The 22527-nt window shown below is 52.3% G+C and overlaps 1 long non-coding RNA gene across 1 annotated transcript; it reads left to right on the top strand.

Annotated features, from left to right (window-relative positions):
• The first annotated feature begins 2695 nt into the window (after window positions 1-2695).
• LOC143272024 (uncharacterized) lies at window positions 2696-22303 on the top strand. Its single transcript, XR_013049400.1, has 2 exons — window positions 2696-2818; window positions 21424-22303. It is a non-coding gene; the product is annotated as an uncharacterized LOC143272024 (long non-coding RNA).
• Window positions 22304-22527: the final 224 nt, after the last annotated feature.

The raw sequence follows: 22527 nt of genomic DNA, 5'->3' as shown, positions 1-22527 counted from the left end.
TGGAGTTACAAGTTGTCATGGTCTGCCTGCCAAGAGTACTGGGAGCTGAACTTGGGTCCTCTCCAGTGTAAAAGCTGTATGTGCTCTTAGCTGCAGAGCGATCTCTCTAGCTCCCTAATTATGTTATTTTTATTAATACTACCCACTATGGTCTCCTGATTCATCCATCCATCCATACATACATACATCTATCTAGATACCTATAGACAGGGTCTCATGTAGCCCACGTTGGCCTTGAACTTGATATTAAGCTAAGGATGACCTTGAATTTCTGATCCTCCTGACTCCATTTTGTATTATTGGCATGTGCCACCAGGATAGGTTTATGCAGTGCCTGGGATAGACCCCAGGCCTTGTGCTTGCTAGGTGAGCACTCTATCCACTAGGCTACATCCTCAGCAGGACTCGCTTTTAGTTTCGGCCAAATTTCCACATCAGAGAATCAGTTGAAAGCATATGATCGGGTGGATTTGAGTCCTGACTTGCAATTTGCCAGCGATATGATGTCGAGCAAGCGACAGAGACTCTTTATGCTTCGGTGTTAAGATGTCTGTAGTAGTAACAGCCCTACTTACCGGGTCACACACATTCTATCTGTGAAGCTTGAAGTGACACACCTGCTTGGCACCTGGGTGCAGCCATCTTCTATTCTGGATGCCAGGTTTTCTGGTCTCATCTCCAGCTGCGGGCACAGAGGCTGTGTGGCACAGACTCAGGAGACCCTGTGCATGGTGCATGTGCCGGTGGGTCAGTCAACCTGGGGTTCCCCTAGGGGTTTCCAGACCTGGCAGAGCTCTATCACTGCAGGTGTGCAAACGGACGCTGGAGGCCTGGTAGGATTTTCCAGAAGTTTCTTGGTAGGCCAAAAGTTGGGGAAGTTGGCTGGGTGCGAGGTTGGAGTATAAGGATCGGGGAAGCTGGCTGAGGAAATGGCCTGGGGTCAGCCCTGACGCCTTCCCCCAGCTTCGGTGAGAGCCCTCCACTCCCCCTGTTCCTATCTGCTTTGTGTTTTGAGGCTCACAAGACTATTTTGGGGCTTGTCATCGTCATCATCAACTTGACCAGATTCAGAATCACCTAGGAGATGGGAGGCTGCCTCTGGGTGTGTCTCTGAGAGTCGTTCCAGAGGATTAACTGAGCAGGAAAGACTTGCTCAGGCTGTGGGTGGCAACCGTCCCATGGCCTGGGGACCAGAGGGAATGAAAGGTGTGGAGGGCGGGGTGGGGGGGGTGGGGGGCGGGGTGGGGGGGTGGGCATCTGCCCAGCCTCTGCTTCCTGGCCCCTGTACCACCCCAACAGGATAAGACAGACCCTCTGAAAGCTGGCACAGAGCACACCCTTCTGGATTCAGGGTGTGTCTGCCAGGCCTTTTTGTCACGGCATCATGAACAGTGATCAGCATGGGGCTGGAGCCGGCTGCTACAAAACATTCAAAACCATTGTCTTTTTTGCTGAAGGGGAAACTGAGGCTCAGAGGGAGAGAGGACATTTCTTAACCAAAGTCATGCTTTAACTCAGAGGGACAACTGGTCCCAGAGCCAAGGACTTCAGTCTCCCAGCCTGGGGCTCGCTCTGTCCCAGCCCATGTCCCTCCTCCCACGCTGCTACAGCCTGTGTTTGATGGACACCCCCCCTCAGTCCCTTCCTCATTTGGGAGGTGGGCCTTCGGCTCGTCTCTCCACTACCTTGGGCCTGGCTTGTCCGACTGTGGGGAGCTGAGGTGTCTCCACAGTGATGAGAGGAACATGTGCCACACATTAAGACTGTACTCATTCATTTATTCATCCAACCAAGGAGCATTTACTCAGGTCCTAGTGCATTCAGGACATAATGCTAAGTTCGGGTGACACAGTGCTGTGTGACAGAGAGAAGTTTCTAGTCTCATACATCTTACAGTCTGGGGGAAGATGAACACATAGTCCCACGAGAGTCTTGGCTTAGTCAGAGGAGACGAACCATTGAAACAGTGGTATGATTTCAAGGTCTTGATACAGTGTGGATTTCTTTAGCTGTTCTTCCGGGTAGTGACATGGGGACCTACACTACTGCCATGATGGCTTTACATCATGTGGGCCCTCCACACTCTCTCCATTCAGCCAGAGACAGGCAAGGAGAGCAAGCATGCAGTATTCCATGGGAATTCAAGGCCAGGCCTGAACCCTCCCTCTACTAGCCAGGACTCAGGGGCTTGGACCTGCAGATTCCAAAGAACTCTGGGAAATGTAGTTCAACTGTGTACTCAGGAAGAAAAGGCAGTGGGTTTGTAGAACTGTGGAGGGATGTGTCTCGGTGTGATGTGTCACTTCTGTGTCCGTGGTCAGCTGGGAGTGTCATGTGGCGTCTCTGAAAGTGTGCAGTAAGGTAGGTGACATTAGACTGGCCGTCCACTTTGTTTTTCTTGAGACGGGGTCTCACTATGTAGCTTGACTGGCCTGGAACTCACTCTGTAGCTCAGGCTGGCCTTGAATTCACAGAGATCTGCCTGCCTCTGCCTCCCGAGTGCTGGGATTATTTGTTAAGCTAGGGGACCTGGGAGTCATTAATTGGGCTAGGCCCCCCGATGTGAGCAGGGCAGTGTGGGAATGCGGCTGCGGCAGCAATGAGTTTATTCCTGAGGTCAGCAGTGTAAATAGCAGAAAAATGTATTTCCTGTTCCAAGCCAAATAAGCAAGTGGCAGCCAGTTGGCGGGGGGCCACCAACAGGATTCCAGCCATGCATATGCCCTGCCTTTGGCTGGGAAGGAACCAGCAGGAAAGCCATGCACAGCCTCATCTTGCTGATGGTAGACTTCTCGGGGAGCTCCTAGTGTCCACCCAGGTGTGTCCTGCTGGGATCATGGGGGGCAGAGGTGGGTGAAGCTACTGGGGGCAGGAGGGGGTTGGTATCAGGGCTGGCTGGACCATTGGCAAGTACCCTGGCTTCTGGCACGGTCCTTGGTGTGTGGTTGGTGATCAAGAGAAACTGATGAACAGGGGATGGTTGGGAGGTGCTGGCCGCTCAGTGGAAGGGACCAGAATCACATCAGCCGTTGATGGGTGGAGCCACTGTCTGCTGTGGGGTTCTTTGAAGAAATTAGAAGCTTGCTGTAGGGATAATGCAGCGAATGGCTGGGTCTGCCTTGTGGAAACTGAGCGCAGCGTTCAAGTGGTGTTCTAGGCAGGTGGTTGATTTCTGGGTACTATGTGGGTCTGTATTCCTCCCTCTCCCTCCCTCCTCCTCCCTCCCCCTCCCTCCTCCCTCTCCTTTCCTTTTTTTTTTTTTTTTTTTTTGAAACAGGGTCTCATATGTCCCCAAGCTGGCCTCAAATTCGCATTGTAGCTGAGGGGATCAAACTGGGGATTCAGGAGTGCTGGGCAAACGCTCCAACAACTGAGCTGTGTCCCCAGACCTCTCCTCCTTTCCGGGATATGCATGGTGCCAGGTGCTCATGCCTTCACAATGATAACTTAGTGGTCTCTTTTGCTGAAGAAATCCACCTACACTGTCCCCTCTTCCTCTGCCCTCCAGCCCCTGTGACCTCTGCAAGAGCCTTGCTCACCCTGGCTGGTCCTTGTTTACTGGTCTGCATGCTTGAGGGTGGGGCCTTGTTCTGCTTCTCTGGAGTGGAGTCTGACAAAAGGGACCCCAATAAGTCACTGTTTTTGAGCAATGGGGTGGCACACGATAGATTTTATACTCTCGATAAAACTTCCTCCTAGTCTTAAAATCCCTTGAATAAAGTCCAGGGACTTTATTCTAAGTCTTTGTCCTGAATATGGTTCTCGAAGCCTTTTATACAGAGCACGCACCTTCCCTAGGGCAGGGGCCCCATCTCTCCTTCCACATTTCTTCTTCCCTCTAGAAACTCAGAGAGAAGGCAGACTGTGGTGGTTCGCACCTTTAATCCCAGCATTTGGGAGGCAGAGGCAGGTGGATCTCTGAGTTCGAGGACAGCCAGGGCTACACAGAGAAACCATCTCTCAAAAATAAATAAAAATAAAAGCACAGAGAGGATGGTCAGCTCAGCTCACACATCAAGACTGGAGTGTGAGGAGGCAGGAGAGGGGATCTGTGATTGGTATGTAAAACTAATAAAAAAGAAGAAAAAGACAAATCAGAAAAAATAAATAAACACTGGAGTGCATGTGGACACTGAGGATCAATCACTCTCAGCAGGGAGCCAGTGATTCAGGGCACCTGGGCAGAGCAGGGGGCAGGGACGACACTCTGAATGAATCTCAGGGGACACCTCCAGTGACTCTTGGATATGGTGACAAGGTCTTTTTTCCTGTCTCAGCATGTGTCCCCTCGGGGCCTGGGTCCCTACTTCCTGCTTTTGAGCAGAGGTGGACACTTGTCACTTGAGCCAAAGACGTGACTCAGGACCAAAGACACTCTGAATAGTTCATGGGCCAGACTGGCTCCATGGTCAAGGGGTCCTTACAGGCCTTTTATCTCCTGTGTGGGCAGGGCATAACTTCCCATAGGTGGCAGGCTGCCCTCCTCCTCAGCCTCTTCTAGAATTCCACCTGGCTCTTGCTGAGGCTTCTTGGCGGAAGTACTCTTGGTGGAACTGGTGGAGCACCCTTTCCTACAGCCTCCTCCCTGGCATCCGCACCGCACTCTCCTGGGCCCAAGAACCCACAGCCCTTTGGACCCAGCCGCCTTGATTTGGTGAAAGGTGTCCACTGTGTGGGTGGGCCTGTGTGGGCCCACCTGACATCGTCAAGAGGCTATTAAATGAGACGGACACCATTTGCACCGGTTCTTTGAGGAAAAGACACGGTCCTCTGGTCACCTGAGGTCTGCGGCGCAGGGCAACTGAAGCCGCTCACCTCCCTACTGTCTCCTCCCGTCCCCACTCACTCTCTGCGTCGCCCCACGTGGTGCTGAGGACTAAGATGCTTTTATGGCTGGGGCTCCTGAGGGGGCCTGGGACCAATGTTGCACACAGGGACCATGGATACTTCCGGCTGTGGTCCTCTCTCCCTGTGCGAGTCCAGGCTGCTCATGAGTCTTGCTAAGGGAGCAGCAGCCCAGAACGGGGACATGGGGCCTCCCGTGTGCCTCCCATTCCCAGCTCAGAGAGTCACGTCCACCGCTCAAGAGATGGATCTCCTCCCATCCCCCACCCTGGGCTCCTTGCCACACTGGGGCGGTCCACACTTCCAGGCCGTAGGGGAGCATCGTTCCAAGCCATGACCAGAGAGTGACACAGACATGATCTCCCCGTCTGGCATCTCCTGACCCTGGAGGAATCTGCCCGGAGGACAGGCACTCGCAGCTGCTGGACTATGTTCTCGGCTGGAACAGGCGCGCAGCTGGTTGGCACGGACCTGCTGATTGGGCTGGGGTTTGAAGCCTTGAGATGCTCAGCTTCCACAAGCAGTGAAGAATCCAGGACATGGATCCCACAGAGGGTGAAACGTCTGTGGGCTCCCAGTCACTCACTCCATTTGGGGTTGCGTGGAGCTGGCGTCTGGGAACGGAACTGAAGTACCATCCACATGGGACCTGCTTGGAAGTGCCAGCTGGTTGTGGCCCCTGCACAACCTGGCTTAATCCTCTAAAAGTTTCCAGAACTTTCTCTCTCTGGAGGAAACTGAGGGCCTTCAGGAAGCAGAGACTTGTCGCACATGCAGGCCAGTCTCTGGCCAAGCTTCCCCTCCATGCAGATACACTCTGTCCCCCACCCAGCTCTCTCTGCTCCCCCAGGCTGGTGATGAATTGAAAATCCTATTAAGGTTAGATTAATGGGCTTTTCTTGTGGGGCAGTGGCCTGGAACAGTGGCGGAGGCAGTGTCTGTGTGCCTCGGCGGGCAGAGAGCATGCACTCCGTGGTGGGTCAGGCTTTCCAGGGCTTTCTGCCCCTGGGAAGCAGGGTCTCATCCTTGCTGAGCAGTCTTTTATCTGGGAAGGGGCAGAGGAGCTTTAAACCTTGGAATTAAAAATCTGCTAGGGCTCAGGATAAAGCTTGAGCTCAGAGACCATACCACGCCTCCGCTGGCTGTGGCGTTAGACCATGGGAAGGCCTGGAGCCTGGGGTTGGCTTAGGTCCATGACCCCCTGAGGGCAGTGGGCATGTGCCCCTATGGGGGAGCTTTGTGCTTTTGCAGGCTGTGGGAAGGGTCCGGCCTAGTGATGATGTGCTGTAGAGCTGGCATGCGGGATGGGGTTCTAGAGACTTCTCTCAATTCATCCCGCCCAGACAGCAGTTTCAGCCTTGTAGTCCTCCTGTGCTTATGGGGTACCCACTCTGACCAGCTCCATGTAGTTTCTGGAAGCTGTGAAGCAAAGAGACCTTAGTCTAGTCAGTGGAAGGCCAATGTCATGGCTGCCCTGTTGAGTGTGGCTAAGTGCTGTGGTCAGGAGGAAACTAGTAAGAGAAAAGGTCAGGGAGGGCCCCTTGGAGGAGGTGGCACTTCCTTGGAGGGAGCCATGCAGAGATGGAGCTGGGCAGAGGGGTGGGCAGGTTAAAGTGTGGGGGCCAGAGTAGGAGGAAGGGTGAGAGCGTTACAGGGAGAAGGAGGAGAGAAGAAGGCAGGAGGCCTCGGGTGGATCTGATTTTCTTCAGATCTTAAGGAGGCCTCATCACTTTGGTCTGTGTGAGGGAGCGTTGAGATGGTCCCACTGTGTAGCTCAGGCTAGACTCAACCTTGTGATCTGTGTCAGCCTCCTTGGGGATGGCAGGCATGTGTCTCCACACCCAGCTAGGGCACTTTGTTTTACTGCTCCATTTCATGGTTCAGAAGACAGTGCCCAGTGAGGGAAAGAATCATACAGCGAGTTAGAGGCCTGGGACCAGCTATGGGCCTCTAAATGCTTAGTTCAAGGTCCGCAACTGTAAGGAGGGCTACTGAGCATCATGGCCTGCCCGGCTGTCCCTAAGCATTTTGTTGTTAGGGTCTTATGTAGTCAAAGAGCACCGGCTGGTTTTGTACATCAACTTGACACAAGCTAGAGTCATCAGAGAGGAAGGAGCCTCAGTTGAGGAAATGCCTCCTTGAGATCCAGCTGTAAGGCATTTTCTCAATTAGTGATCCATGGGGGAGGGCCCAGCTCATGGTGGGTGGTGCCATCCCTTGGCTGGTAGTCCTGGGTTCTGTAAGAAAGCAGGCTGAGCCAGTCATGGGGAGCAAGCCAGTAAGCAGCACCCCTCCATGGCCTCTGCATCAGCTCCTGCTTCTGGGTTCCTGCCCCGTTTGAGTTCCTGTCCTGACTCCCTTCAGCGATGAACAGCAATGCTGAAGTGTAAGTCAAATAAACCCTTTCCTCCCCAACTTGCCTTTTGATCATGGTGTTTTTTGGCAGCAATAGAAACCCTAAGTAAGACATCAAGATAGCCCAACACTCCTTATGTAGCCAAGTCTGGCCTCAAACTTCCCATCCTTCTGCCCACCTCCCAAGTGGTGGGATTACAGGCATGGACCACCATACCTTGCAGTTACTAAGCCCTTTATACAAAGTGAATATGCGACTGTACATCATTTAAGCCATTTCACTACATCTATTTATTTATTTATTTATTTATTTATTTATTTATTTATTTATTTATTTACTACATCTATCTATTTATTCACTACATTTATTTATTTATTTATTTATTCACTACATCTATTTATTTAGTTATTTATTTATTGTGTGCACATGTGTGTACCAGAGTATGTGTATGACAGTCCGAGGACAATTTGAGGGAGACAGCTTTCTCCTTTCACCATATGGGTTTTGGGGATTGAGCGTGGGTCACCAGGTTTAGCAGCAAATATCTTTCTCTGCTGGGCCATCTTTCTGGCCGAGAGGTGGTTCATTCTTGTATGTACATCTAGAGAGGACTCTTGTGGACCTATCTGGAGTACCTTGCAGAGGCCACTGGTGGTGACTGGCAGGGCTGGGATGGAGCCCAGGCTGCCTGAGGACAGAGCACCTCTTGGGTCGTGCCAGGCACCTGTGATTCCCGGCACAGACAATGGTTCAAGGTTCCCAGGGAGCAGTGAGCTCAGTCTTACATCATACATCTCTCTGGGGTTTGGAGGCCTTATGGGTAAGTTCATCGCCCCAAACAGAACAGATTGCAGAGGGGAGAGAAGAGGAGGAAGATGTCACAGGACCCATGCCTAGCACCAGCCCCCTGACTGGGTTGCAAGAGAGGTTGGGGATTAGCTATAAGGCCACCTGTGGGCCAGCCTCCATCCTTCCTGCCTCTCTGAGCTGACTCCGCTGCTGTTCCTGGTTCACCCTGTGTACTTGTGGGAATGTCAGCAGCAGGAAAAGACAAGGGGGCCTGGCAGGTGCTGTTTCCATCTCTGGCCTTGCTCCGGCCTGCCTCACACACAATACCTCTGCTGGTTGAGATGCCTGACTTCTGGATGGGGATCAGGCACTGAGTTGGCAGAGAAGAGGAAGCAGTAGACAAGATTGGAGAGTGGGAGCTGGAGGCTGAGCTAGATGGTGTGACCTGCAGGGACAACAGGACCCTGATGAGCACAGGAGGGGGCAGCCATACTGAGACCTGAGCTGCAGGGAGGCCTTGATGCCAGGATAAAGGCAGACGCTGGAGAGTGGACGTACTGGCAAGGGACCTGCTCACTAAACTTTTCCATAAGGCCTAGGTGTGGACAGGAAGCATGGAGGTGGGCTGGCAGGAAGGATGGAGGAAGCTTGAGAGCAGGGCTGCTCATGGGGTAGGGAGTGCAGCAGGGTGAGGCTGAGGTGTGACTGCAGGTACACAGGCAGGAGAGAGACACAGGCAGGGCCAGAGCCTGGGTTTCCAGGTCCAGGTCTCTGGCTCCCTAGTCGCATTTCCCTGGCTGTGAGGGCAGGAAGAATGTCCAAGAGCCCTCCTGTGTCTGGAGAGATCAGTGCCAGAAGGTTCAGGGAGCCGATGAGTGCAGAGTCTTGGAGCCATTGGCTTCCCTGATTTCTTTTTCTTCCTTCTCTTTATTCTCTCTCTCTCTCTCTCTCTCTCTCTCTCTCTCTCTCTCTCTCTCTCTCTCTCTCTCTCTCAACAGTGTTTCTCTGTGTGGCCCTGGCTGTCCTGGAACTCCCTCTACACAGACCAGGCTGGCCTTGAACTCATAGAGATCTTCCTGCCTCTGCCTCCTAAGTGCTGGGATTAAAAGCATGCACTACCACCGGCCAGCCGTATTGCTGTATATGTGACTTAACGTGTGTGTGTGTGTGTGTGTGTGTGTGTGTGTGTGTGTGCATGTAGCCATGTATGCAGAGGTGAAGGCCAGAGGTTGACATGGGTTATCTTCCTCGATTGCTTTTCCACTTATCTTAGTTGTTGAGATAGGTATCTCACTGAATCTGGAGATGGTCAATTTGGCAAGGCTGGCCAGATATCATCATAACCCTGCGATCTGGCTGTCTCTACCTTCCCAGCTCTGAGGTGGCGGATGCATACATTGCCATGACCAGATTTTATATGGGTTTATTGGAACTTAGACCGTCTTGCTCTTGTCTGTGTGCCACAGTGGCTCAGAGGGACTGTGCCTCTGTCATCTGATGCCACACCCACCTTGTCTTTTGTTACTGACAAGTGTCAAACTGCTCCTTTCTCTCCTGGGCTGTTACAACCCCACCTCCAAATGCTACCTGCACCCAGGGGCTTCCTCCAGGCTGACCGCTGCATTGAGCCGGGTGGGTCTTCCTAAAGCCCAAGCCGATACTGTCAACCTCCCCATCTAAAAGCTCCCACGACTTCCTAGCACCACAGGGGAATTTTTGTGTGACTTGGCCCTGTCCACCCGTCCAGGCCCGAGTTCCCGGTGCCCCGGCTCAGAACTTTGCTATGGCCCCGCGGTTCTGCTTTGCCCCTCCTACAGTTCCTTGCTTGGTGTCCTGTGGGAACTTTCCTCTGTACTTCGGGACCTCTTTCTGTCACTGCCACCATTCTCTCCAGGATGACACTCAGAAGTCTTTGGTGGTGCAATTGGAGTAGCTCCCATTTTAGACAGTGAGCCCAGGGTGGGGACACAGGTCAATCACCACTGTCAGCAAAAGCCTGGCTGTGGCCTGGAGAGATGGCTCAGCAGTTAACAGCACTGGCTGCTCTTCCAGAGGACCTAGGTTCAGTTCCCAGCACCCACATGGCAGCTGTCTGTTATTTCAGTTCTGGGGACCCTATGCCCTCACATACACATACATGTAAGCAAAACACCAGTGTACATAAAATAAAAATGAATAGATCATAAAAAAAACAAACCAACAACAACCTGGCTGCAAACTTTGTGCAAGCTCTACTCTAAGGAAAGATCTCAGTGAATGGAGATGAATGGGCCTCAGGTGCCTGGGGGGATCTCCACCAGACTTGGGGACAGTCCGAGGGCACCGGAAAGGGCGAGGCAGGCACTCAGCCTTCCTGGGAAAGGTTATTTTGGTCGTGGCAAATAAGCCCTTTTGGAAAATGTGACAAGTTTCAGATCTCGGCGCCTTCCCTCCCAGCGCCCTCCCACCAGCCTGTGATGAGGCCTCTGTTAATAAAGAGTAATTACGAGTGGGATTAGAGAGCTTATCGGGAACAGGTGGGGCCCCTTGTCCCACTCGCTCCCTGCCTGTGGCAGGGATGACCTCACAGGGGGGCCCAGCCAGGCTGCTCCCTTGAGGAAGGAAGGGCGAGAACCCTCCCTGCAGTGACTTCCCACCGACGTAGGTAAAGCTCCTGAGGACCCACAGTCCAGTTCCACCCCAACACACCTCATGACCTTGTGTGACACTCTCAAACCCGAGTTAAGAAAGCAGGAAGGCAGAGGGAGCCTGGAAGGGAGGTCTCCGCCAGGCCTCGGGGGCTTTCCCGTCTCTCTCACCAATGCTTTGCAGTTGGCTCTGTAGAAATGGACCCTGGATTTCAACATAGAGGGTAGGGTGGTGAGATGCAGGGCGGTGAGACACGGGGTGGTCAGGACCTAGGATGTCTTCTGGAAGAGCTAGGAGAGGAGAAATGAGCCCAGAGGATGAAGGACAGATGCCAGAACCATGTCCGTTCATCCTGGTTTTATGTATGTGGGGAGACAGGGACCCTCTCTGTAGCCTACGCTAGCCTCAGCTTGGAGGCGATTGTCCTGCATGAGCCTCCCAGATGCTGGAATTGCAGGTGTGTGCCACCATACTGGCTTGCTTGTCTCTGAGATAGAAACGAAGGTGGGTCTGGTTAGGGCCAATGACAGCTGGGGAAAATGAAAGAAATGGGGAAAATCTTCAGTGTGTCCATGTGTCAGTCTTCTGGCTCCTGGAAGGGTGCTTGCCCAACACGCACAAAGCCCAGAGTTCCATCTCCAGCAGTGTGCAAACTGAGCGTAGTGGTGCATGCCTATAATCCCAGCACTTGGGAGATAGAGGCAAGATCAGGAGTTCAAGGCCAGTGTCTGTTCATAGTGAGTTAGAGGCCAGACAGGGCTACAGGAGAGCCTATCACAAATCAAACCAAGAAGGGACTCAACACAACTCAAGAAGGGACTCAACACAAATGTCAGAAATGGAGATAGTCACCTGATCCCTGTCCACATCTACAGAGGAAAGCTCATGGCTCCAGGCTGGACCATTGTACTCTAGGCTGGACTTCTTCTCCTGAGTGACTGTCCTGTCTTGTCTCCTGTGTCACTATAGGAGTCCTGGGATCACAGATGTATACCACATCTGGCCCTTCATGTGGGTTCTGGGCGTTACACTTGGGTTAGCGGGCTTGCATGTCTCGTGTGTTTACCCAATGAACTATTTTCCCAGCCCTTATTTATCTATTTCTAAGACAAGGTTTCACTCCAGCCCTGGCTGGTCTTGAACTTGTGATCCTCTTGCCTCTGCTTCCCAGATGTGGGGATTACTGGCGCATGTCACTAAGTGCAGTGATAAAGGCTATGTTGAAGAGATGAAATGACAAAATTTATCATCCAATCCAGAAAAAAAAAGAAGAGATACAAGTCCATAAAATACGAAGTGGTTGTGGAGAAGTAATCATTTCAGAAGAAAGAGAAAGAATTTGAGGGGCTAGGGAGATGGCTCAGACACCATTGCCACTGTCTATGTACCCGGGATAAATCTGGGTGAATGCCTAGTGAAGTGGAGAGGGACTCTAACTGGAGTGATGAACCAGGTGGCTGGGGACAGTGTCTGGGAGATGGAGGGAGATGGTAGCTTTCAAAATGGTTTTTTCCTTGTGTGCATGTGCATACCATAAGTCAATGCTGGGTTCTCTCTCTCTCTCTCTCTCTCTCTCTCTCTCTCTCTCTCTCTCTCTCTCTCTCTCTCTCTCTCTCTCTCTTCAAGACAGGGTTTCTCCATGTGGCTCTGGATGTCCTAGAACTCACTCTGTAGACCAGGATGGTCTTGAACTCACAGAAATCTGCCTGCCTCTGCCTTCTGAGTTCTGGGATTGAAGGCATGCCTCACCACTGCCCTGCTAATCCACCTTACTTTTTAATGCATGTGTGTGCGTATATGCTTCAGAGTGCATGCACACTTGTCTCTGTGTGTGAAGGCCCAGAGGTCCATTATGGACATCTTCCACCATCACTTACCACTTAGTTTTTCTCTACCTAGGGCTCACTGTTGGTCTAGGCCAGCTGTTCGGAAAGTCCCAGGGACCCTCTTGCCTCCAACCTCTTAGCCTTGAGGATACATACGGCTGCACTTGGCTTTACATGGGTGCTGGGGATCTGAACTCGAGTGTTCATGCTTGTGCGGCAAGCACTTTCCTGACTGAGCCATCTCCCCAGTCCCTGAAACCTGTCTCTTTTTACATGTTGAATTTTATAGCATATTTGTGTGGTATTCTTCAAAGTCTGGATTAATTAAGAAACTGTTTACTTATATATTTATATATATACATATGTATGTATATTTTCATATACACACTACATACAATACACACACACACACACACACACACACACACACACACACACACACACACACACACACTTGAGAAAAGGTCTTATTATAGCCCAGGCTTGCCTCAAACTTACTATGTAGTGAAGGCTGACCTTGAGCCCTTGATCTTCCTGCCTTTACCTCCCAAGTGCAGGATTACAGGAATGTGCCTCCACAGCCCGCTTCTGATCGCGCATGAGCAGGAGGTCTGGGGAGACGGCTCAGTGGTGGGAGGGCTTTGCTGTGCAAACATGAGGACCAGGGGCTCGGTCCCAGCACCCCTGTAGTGCAGGTGGGCTTGGCCACACTCCTACAGCTCCAGTGACAGGGAAAGGAGAGTGTCCTCGGAGCATGCTGGGTAGGCAGACTAGCCTTGTCAGTGAGCTCTGGGGTCGAGAGACCTTGACTCAATGACTAATGTGTAGAGCCGTCAAGGAAGAAACAATGGGAATAAACACACAGAGTTTTCCAAATGTAATAGTATCTGAAAAATACAAATTAAAATACTTTTGACTCATTGGCTTTGTGAAACGGATTCTTTTATTTCTAAGTGCATTGGTGTTTTTCCTGCATGTATATCTATCTCTGTGAGGGTACCAGATCCCCTATAATTAGAGTTACAGACAGTTATAAGCTGCCAAGTGGGTGCTGTGGATTGAACCCAGGTCCTCTGGAAGAACAACCAGTGCTCTTAACCACTGAGCCATCTCTCCAGGCCATGAAACTGATTCTTAATCCTCAGCATTTAGCTGTGACGCTGAGGGTGATGGGAGTCCCCATCAGCTTTGATGTGCATGCTTTGCTGACTGAATCACCTTCCCAACCTCATACCTCACTTTTAAGGGTTTGCATAGCTGGGTGTGTTGGTGTAGACTGCAATCCCAGCATTCCAGAGGTCAAGACAGGAAATGAGAAAGTTCCGAGCCATCCTGGGCTATACTGTGAGGCCCTGTCTCAAAAACAAAAAACAAAAAACAAACAAACAAACAAACAGAACACCACCAGGGACTCCTGTTAGAATTCTGCCATCCATACTCCCCCAAGCGTAATGAGACTAGCATGTACACTGATTGAACATGTACCAAGTTTGAGTTCTAGAAACTTCTGCATGAATGGCATCGTGTGATCCTCACTAGACCATCTAGGAGTTAAGACCACTATGTCCATCCTCAAATTGCAGATGAAGACACAAGGCTTATCGTGTGACTTCCCCGCTGACCCAGCTAGACACGGTGGGGCTAAACTTAAACCAGGGACTGTCTAAATTCTTCCTGGTGCTCTGGTCTGTCACGCACATGTGTGTGTAGGCCATAGACACATGTAGAGGCACACATGCTGGCTTGACACACATTGCACATCTGCACGCACCCTTGCCCACTCAGAAGGATCCATGCTCTGATGCGTCCACTCCCCGCGCCTGCCTGGCTCCTGGGGCCAGAGTTAATGACTGGGCACTGAAAGCCCACGCAGCTGGCTGGACAGAGATGAAAGACAGAGGGTACGCGGGCCACCGAGCAGAGGGTCCAGTTACCACCCAGCATGGCTTCCTCCCGGGTGATGGATGGCTGGTACTGCCTTATGGGTCAGCTCCCCAGGCCCTATCCCTTAGTAAAAACATCCCTTGATGTTACTTGGCAGCCAGGGAGGAGACTGCCAGGGACAGGGGTCTCTGTGGTGCCATCTGGCTGCCTTGGTGTGTTGGCTGTCTGGGAGCTGACTTGAGTTCTTATTCCCAGAGGGGGGGACCCCCCCCAACTGCTGAATCCTGCTGCACGGTGGTGTTTCACACGGCTTGGTCAGTGGGACTGGGCAGGAAGCTGACTACTGAAGTCACAGGAAGCCAGAAGACCTGAGCTTGGGACAGGACCCTTGGGAATGTGTCTTCATGCCCCAAGTCCCTTGTGTAGTTCCTGGTATCCTCTTGGTTTGAACTCAGGCTTACCTTGTGACATGTGACCCCTGAAGACCTCTGCCCTCTACACACTGCGTAAGATGGCCTCTATTGTAGATCTTGAAGACCACTGCCTTCTAGAACCTCCTTCTCTTGGCTTGAGTGGCCCTCATGCTTCTGAGTCCTTCCACTCCCCTGGTCCTCTTCCGTCATCTTCTGTCCTGTCTGCTGACAGGCTCAGTTAGGGACTTGAGTTCTGGAGCTGGGATGATACTTGGGGTTCAGGACACAGCATCCTCATGTTACCCCAGAGACCCTGGGCAGCTCCACCTCTCAAGGCCTCTGTTTCCGCCTCTCTTCTGCCTTCCTTGAGGGCTGCATGGGATTTGTACAGGTCTGGAAATGCAGGCCACCAGGGCTGCACCAACTTTCCTATGCTAACTGGGCAGCCGTTTCCCATTTCTTAACTCTTGAGTGGGTCACTCACTGTGGGCCCCCTGGAGGGGTACAGGGTATCAGTGGGTGGACTCTGGCTGAGCCTTGAGTCTCCACATCCTGCCCATGATATTGGGAACAGAAAGCATACAGTCTTCTGTGTGTCACCTGCCAAGGGACCAAGGGATTCTCCCAGTATCTTCTCATCTATCTACATCTATCTATCTATCTATCTATCTATCTATCTATCTATCTATCTATCTATCTATCTATCTATCTATCTATCTATCTCTATCATCTATCTATTGTCTCTATCGTCTGTCTGTCTCTCTATCTATCACCTCTCTCCTTCCCCCTCCCTCCCCTTCTCTCTGCCTGTATGAATTTTGAGACAGGGTCTCATATAGCCAAAGGCTGGCCTTAAACTTACTTTTAGCCAAGGATAACTTTGAACTCCTGATCCTCTTTGCCTCTCTCTTTCAGATGCTGGGCTAACAGGCTTGCATCATGCCCAGTACCATATTATCGACTCATCCATACCTGGCCATTGCCTGGCCCAGGCCATTGTCCCTTCTTACCTGGTTGATATGGTCACTTCTTAACAGATCCCAACTTCCAGAGTTCCCTCTGGTCTGATCTGAGCTTTGCAGATCAGCAATACTTGTCTTCTTAGAACGGTGGTTCTCAACCTGTGGGTCATGACCCTTTGGGGTTGCATATCAGATATTTACATTATGATTCACAGCAGTAGCACAATTATAGTTATGAAGTAGCAATGAAATAATTTTATGGTTGGGGGGTCACCACAACGTGAGGAACTCTGAAGGGATGCAGCATTAGGAAGGTTGAGCAACAGTGCCTTAGACCAGCTCTTGGTCACTTTCACATTCCCAGTGCCCTGTTTGACATTCAGATCCATTTCTGTGGGTCCTGACATTCTGTGGGACTAAGGCATCAAGGGCCAACCCCTCTCCGGCAGACTCTCCTTCCCTCAGCAACAGGTGAGTGTGCAGCCTTGCCTCCTGCCGCAGGGCCTTTGTGCATTTATGTCTGTGAGACTTTCTCCCAGCTAGCTGAACCCACACCCCTGTGGGCTGGAAGTTGTTGAAGGCCCTTCTGCCCTGACCATCTGGGACTCCCGTGGAATGGGTCGCATGAACACTTCCTTTCTTTCTTTTCTTTTCTTCCTTCCTTCCTTCCTTCCTTCCTTCCTTCCTTCCTTCCTTCCTTCCTTCCTTCCTTCCTTCCTTCCTCCTTCCCTCCTTCCCTCCTTCCCTCCTTGCTTCCTTCCTTCCTTCCTTTCTTCCCTCCCTCCTTCCTTCCTTCCTCTCTCTCTGTCTCTGTCTCTGTCTCTCTGTCTCTGTCTCTCTGTCTCTCTCTCTCTCTCTCTCTCTCTCTCTCTCTCTCTCTCTCTCTCTCTTGTTTGTTTTTCAAGACAGGGTTTCTCTGTGTAGTTTTGGTGCCTGTCCTGGATCTCACTCTGTAGAACAGGCTGGCCTCGAACTCACAGAGATCCGCCTGGCTCTGCCTCCTGAGTGTGCTGGGATTAAAGGCGTGCACCTCCACCGCTCACCACATGAACAGTTTCTAGCTGTGTGGCCTGAGCAAGCCTTCAGACCTTTCTGAGCCTCAGCTAGACTTTCTATAGACCAGGCTGGTAATACTCATGACTGCAAGGACAGCATGAGCTGAAGCCATGATGTATGGCCGGACATAGCTAGTTCAGTAGGGCTACCAAAGATGGTGACTGTACCCCGAATCCTGCTGTTGGGGGTCGTCTTCTAGCTCAGACATGGACATGTTCTCATCTTATCTTCTTCCTGGGGACTTTGGATGCAGGGAGGATTACCCAAGGTGTACAGAAGAGTAAACTGAGGCCAAGGTATCTTCTGTGTCCTCGCCCACTCTCTCAGGATGGAGAGTGGCTGCCAAACCCAGTGCGTCTGTGTAGAGGACAGCCCTCCCCTGATTCCTTGCCCCTCGGGACTGAGTTTCTCTCTAGACACAAGTGTTAAAAAACGAATTAGTGGTGTTGGGCACTGTGCCAAGCATTTTGCATATGAATTAGCAAGGGTCCTTGGATTTTACATTCCCCTTGCGAGTGTTTAATCCCTACCACAAAACTCAGGGCTGTGACAGCACAGTCCCTATTTTACAGTGAGCGTTGAGGCCCCGAGAGGTTAAGCCACTTGTCCGAGGACCCACAGGCCTGTGGTAGGATTGCAGCTGGGCTTTCCCCTGTTACCACCTTCCTGGACCATTGGGCCTGCAGCTCTGGGTTGGGGATCCCACTGCAGCTGGGTACAACCCACTCAATGCCGAGAGCCTCACGGCCACATCTGTGCCTGTGTAAGCCATTAAGCAGATGTTTTTATTTTTGTAGAACTGACTAGCACCAGAGATGAGGAGATCATTTATTGGGGTGACAACACTGGGGTGCTTTAAGCACCCCCCCCCGTCCTGTCCACTTCTTCTTCCCTCTCTAGATCTATGTTCTAACCTTTGGTGCTGTAGCGCACTGATTGGAGGTGACTTTGGGGTGCCCGTAGAAACATTGATGTACAGGAAAAGAAGCACTCATGGGGTCTGGTTGGATGGGGATGGATCCTGTCCTCCTCAGCGGTGAGCTCTCTGGATGAGATTCCCCTGGCGGGAGGAGACACATTCCGCACATTGGCCAATGTCAAGTCATCAAGAGGAAGCTGGGCATGGAGTTACAGGAGACACGCCCTCAGCTGCTGTGTTGACAATGTCCGTGTTCGGAACTGTCCCCTGTCACCTAGCCTGTGGCCACAGTGATCCAAAGGTACAGTGTGTAAGTATATGGGGTTTCATATTCTGCTGTCCACTCGCAGGCCAGGCCACTGCCTTCCTCCCCTGTGCACACTCGGGCACACCCTACTTGGCTCCCAGTCACTGTTGTGCCTGCAAATGTCCTCTTCCAGAATCTTGCTCCTATATGCACAGAGACACTACATAGACCATCTCCAAACATACACACCTGGTTTATTTTGCACACACCTCTGCTCACTCTCAGCTGACAATGCACATGTTCAATTACACACACACACACACCATGGTGCATACAAATGTACACAGTGTCTCAGGGTCACTAGTATGCGTGTCCTGGTGCACAAAGACACACCCATTTCCCAGAGAGCAGACCCGTATGGGGACACCATGCACACTAGAACCCAGTTTTCTCCTCTCCGTTTGTGCACACCCTACACGCTGGATATATGGGCACCCTGCCCTCCCCCATTCCTGTGTCCTTTGTAGGCATTCCTCCCACTAAAGCCACAGTCAGGGAAGCTGCTGGGCCGGGCCAGGCTGGTGGGTGTGGTGCCGTGTGTCGGAGGAATTCCAGGCAGGCCCCTTCTGCTCCTGGCCAGCGCTAAGTGCCTTCGCACAGAAAAGAGCCGTCCAGAGAGGCTTTTCCGGCTAGAGATTAATGTCACTGAAAAATGTGGGTCCCGGGCGATTAATGCAGCCTTCTTTGCCACACATTATCCGAGTGCACTAAAGCGAGAGGCAGCTCATTTTTGGCGTGTTTTTAACCTGCTTGGCTCAGAGTGAAAGGAGTAAAGAAGACGAGCCGGGGGGCCTGGGAACCTGAGGTGGAGGCCTCTTGGGTGTCGGGTGCCCCGGAGGCCAGGTAGGGAAAGACTAGGTCAGCAGATGCGAGGGGTCCCAGCCAAGTTGCTGCAAGACTTGGGGTGGTAGTGGCCATGGTGGGCCCCGAGGCTGTAGCTGTGCGCTGTGGCTTGGGCTGATCCAGGAACTGTCAGACTGCGGCCCTAGCTCCGAGAGTGGCTGTGGGCATCCAGCTCCACCTTCTGGGGCCTCCTCTTCTGCACCTGTCAAATGTCAGCCGTTCCTTCCTTCCTTCTGGGTGTGCAGAGGGGATGAAGTGACATCCTGTCGAGCTTCAGGACACAGGGTCAAGAGCGATGGCAGCTGCAGTGTGCATACGCAGGGCCCATCATGTGACCTTGACCAGTGATGGTCTGTCTGGATCCTTAGCACCTTCACCTGGCGGGGAAACGGTTGCCTTTCTCCAGCCTGCTGGTGGATCCACATGAGTCTGGTCTGGTGCCTGTTGCCATAGGGACCCAGAGATTGGCAGCCATGGTGGACAGAGGGGCTCACCCTGCAGCAGCAGCTGCTCTGGTCCCTGGTGGTACCTGTAGTAAGACTGGCTGAGTTCCCACGGTCGGCCCCTGGAGGCAGCTGGGTGACGGGACAGGGTGACTGGGAGGGAAACATGTAGCTAGAGTTTTCCTGCTTTGCCCACAGTCAGGACAAATCTCTGTCACCCGCCAGTCCCACAGCCGCTCAGACCCTAAGTAAACACAGAGACTTATATTGCTTACAAACTGTATGGCCGTGGCAGGCTTCTTGCTAACTGTTCTTTTATCTTAAATTAATCCATTTCCATAAATCTATGCCTTGCCACGTGGCTGGTGGCTTACCGGCATCTTCACATGCTGCTGGTCATGGCGGCGGCTGCAGTGTCTCTCCGCCTCAGCCTTCCGCTTCCCAGAATTCTCCTCTCTCCTTGTCCCACCTACTTCCTGCCTGGCCACTGGCCAATCAGTGTTTTATTTATTGACCAATCAGAGCAATTTGACATACAGACCGTCCCACAGCAGAAACACACAGGGGTTTTGCCCCCGTCAGAACTAGAGCAGGGGGAGGAGGAGGGATGGGGCGGGAGAGACAGCTGGGAGGGATAGTGCTGAGACTGTCTCCTTGAGGAAGGTCACAGGCCCAGTCCCGAGGTCGGATGTGGCATCTGTCCCCTCAGTTCTCTTGGGGACCATGGAGGTCTAATCTTATCTACCTGGGAAATTGAAGCACAGAGAAGGCAAACTGCCCTGTGCAAGTCACACAGCAAGGCAGGGGTTGGGTTCCATTTCATTTGGTGTAGGCAGTCTTAATGGGTCCTGTGGTCAGGCAGGGACACCCAGAATTTGAGAGGAACCCTGAAGGCACCAATTGAACACACAAGCCTTTCATTGAACAACATGAAGCAGATCAGATTATTACTTAGAAACAGACGGCCCAAGCACTGGCTGGCCCTGACACCCGTGGGTCTGTCTTTCCCTCCCTCCAGCAGCAGATGCCGCTGCCCCAGGGGCTTCACCCCTCAGAACCCAGCTCTAGGTGGTGGGTTTAGCTCTTGCTGTCCTGGTGTTTGGTAGGGCAAGAGCTGTCACCAGGTACTAGAATCAGGGACAGGAAAGGCAGAGCCATGCTCGACCTTGGCTACAAGCGGGCCACCATGGCACAGTCCAGCCACTGAGCTCTTTCTGGGTTTTCTGGAAAGGAGAAGTCAGGTGTTGGGAGGCCGGGCTGGCACCAGCATTCCAGCAGGACCCAAGGGGAATCTGGGTCCTGTATACCCAGGGTGCCACAGCAGATGAGATGAACTGAGTGGTCAGGGCAGGCTAACTGAGCTTCTTGGCCATGTCCAGCAAGATGGAGTTTGTCAGGAAGTTAGCTTGATTCTTGGTAGAATCGCACCTGCATGGCACTCCAAGGGACCTGGGATTGGCAGCTGGGGACGGGGGCTTCTCTGGTGGAATCCTGTATTGAGGAGAGACAGTGAGGACGACATGGCTGTTGCCCCCCCCACGGGAGACCTTGGGGCTTGAGGAGCGTCTCAGAGAGCAGCAGCAGGCTGTAGTAGCTGCAGGGCCCCTGGAGTGAAGTGGTGGCTGTCGCGGGAATAGGCAGGGACCTGGGACATCAAACTTTATATACACAGAGTGGTTTGATGTGGTGCTCTGTCACAGTGCTCAGGAAGGAATTTTCCCTCCCTACTTTGGGAAGGGACTGGGACCAGACTCCTCGTTGTCTGGGATACAATGGGAACGACCTTTGGGACCCCCGAGACAGGTTGCCAAAGGCCTTGGAGTTCCTTTCTTGAGGTTTTCTATCCCTTACTTGGGAGAAACCTGTTGGGCTACTCAGGAAGTCACTTGGGAGGCCTCCTATCAATCCCCACAGCAGAGGAGAAGGTCTTGGGAGCAGATATCCCTGTCCGAGTCAGGCCTTCCATGATGACATCTGTGACTGCCATCCTCTCTGTCGCCTAGGGAGGAAGAGCCGTCCCAGAGATGCCCAGCTTGTGGTCTTTAGGATCCTGACCAGAGGGACAATGACAAACGTTCATTGTCATTTCGAGCTGGGAAGCTAGAGATCATTTATTACACAGCTACAAATAACCACTGCTCTTGTGTTGGAGGAAACCGTTCACATGTCCATCAACAGTGGATGGGGGGTGTGGTCCTGGGGATGGAATACTACACAGCAGTGAGAAGGAACGAAATGTCCCTGCAGGCAATGACGTCGCCAACACTTCCGGATTAGTCAAGTGAAGGAAGTGGTCGCACTCACACACAGCCGGAGCCCAGTAAAGCCGTCCACAGTGTAAACGTCAGGATGGCAGTCAACCGTGGACAGTGGCCGGGATGAACAGAAGGGGGTTGTGAGAACTGCTTAAGTGAGTGGAAACTTGTCAGTGATGTGTTTACGATTGTATTTTGTACATGAGCAGCAAGCTAAAGGAATATGCTGTGTGGGACCTGGTGGCCTCGCAGCTGGCTGGGGTACATTTGTTGGTGAGGCACCTACCGGCCTGAAGGTCTCTGACAGGGTCAGAAGTGGGAAGGGAAAGACTGGGGGTGGCCACGTTGAGACCCCCACATGGGGCTTTGCCTGCATTCTCCCCTCCCTGGCCTCCAGGCCTCTCAGAAGATGGGCAGGAGAAGACAAAGGCCTGGCACCTGCCTGGAGTTAGGGTCAGCTGAGGGCTTTTCCGGGGCAGTAGCCGGGGCGTGGGGAGACGGGTCTGGCTTTGTATTTCAGAGGTTTGTCCTAATCCCAGTCTTGCCCTGCAGCCTGCCTAATCCCCATTCATGGGATGAGTGTTTCCAGCAACCGACCCAGGCCTGAAAGCCTCCCAGGAGGCCCTGTTCCTCCCATGGACCCTTAGTCCCCAGGGGCAGAGGGTCAGGGGACTTCTAAGAGCCTGGACCCATCCCATGGTGGTTTGTTTTCCTCTTTCTTAAAAAAACTTACCTCTGAAAATTATTCATACCATTTAAAAAAATTAATTACATTTATTTATGTGTGTGTGTATTTGTGTGTGTGTGTGTGCGCGTATGTGCACACGCAATGATCAATGGCATACATGTGGAGGTCAGAGGGCCATCTGTGGGAGTGGTTCTCTCCTCCCACAGTGTGGATCTCGGGGATGGAGCTTGGGCTTAGGTTCGGTGACAGGTGTCCATTGCCAGCCCCCTCACAATGCCTTCTTTAACCTCACTCTTCACAAGCTGCAGCCTCC

Source organism: Peromyscus maniculatus, chromosome 2, assembly GCF_049852395.1.
Source record: "Peromyscus maniculatus bairdii isolate BWxNUB_F1_BW_parent chromosome 2, HU_Pman_BW_mat_3.1, whole genome shotgun sequence".
Classification (NCBI taxonomy): Eukaryota; Metazoa; Chordata; class Mammalia; order Rodentia; family Cricetidae; genus Peromyscus; species Peromyscus maniculatus.
Note: the sequence above shows the minus strand (reverse complement) of the source record. Positions and strands in the feature narration are given on the sequence as shown.